The sequence below is a fragment of the Octopus bimaculoides genome, chromosome 1 (genome assembly GCF_001194135.2).
Source record: "Octopus bimaculoides isolate UCB-OBI-ISO-001 chromosome 1, ASM119413v2, whole genome shotgun sequence".
NCBI lineage: Eukaryota > Metazoa > Mollusca > Cephalopoda > Octopoda > Octopodidae > Octopus > Octopus bimaculoides.
In genome coordinates, this window is record NC_068981.1 from 17,639,683 (window position 1) to 17,640,492 (window position 810).

Below are 810 nucleotides of genomic sequence, written 5' to 3' on the forward strand. Positions count from 1 at the left end.
GTGTCTGTGGAGTGCTCACTTGCACATTAATTTCATGAGCAGGCTGTTCCGTTGATCGGATCAACTGGAACCCTCGACGTCGTAAGCGACGGAGTGCCAACAAATGTATGTATGTATGTATGGATATGTGTGTATGTATTTTTGTATGGATGGATGAATGAATGGATGGATATGTGTGTTTGCATGTATGTCTATGTGCATATGCATGTGTGTATGTATGGATGTACAGACTAATGATATGTGGGCATGTATGTATATATGGATGGATGGATATGTGTGTGTGTGTGTGTGTGTGTATGTATGCATGTGTGTGTGTCAAATCGTCCAACCCATGGTAGCATGGAAAACGGACGTTAAACAATGATAATGATGATGATGATGATAAACACCTACTGTAAACAAAATAAGAGACAGTATGTGGCATACCTTCTGTGTCTGTTTTCCATTCGTTTATGCATTTATTAAATTTTTAAACTTATATATGTATATGGAGTACTTTTTTGTTTACCTTACCATCATTGAACAGTACATTTTATGTGTGTGTGTGTGTGTGTATATATATATATCGTTATCAACGTCGCCTTCCTGGCACTTGTGCCAGTGGCACATGAAAAGTCATTCGAGCGAGATCGTTGCCAGTGCCGATGGACTAGATCCTGTGCAGGTGACACGTAATACACCATTTCGAGCGTGACCTTTGCCAGTAAGACATCCGAGCAAGATCGTTCCCAGTGCCCCTGGACTGGCCCTTATGCAGGTGGCACGTAAAATACACCATTTCGAGAGTGGCCGTTGCCAGTACCCGCCTAA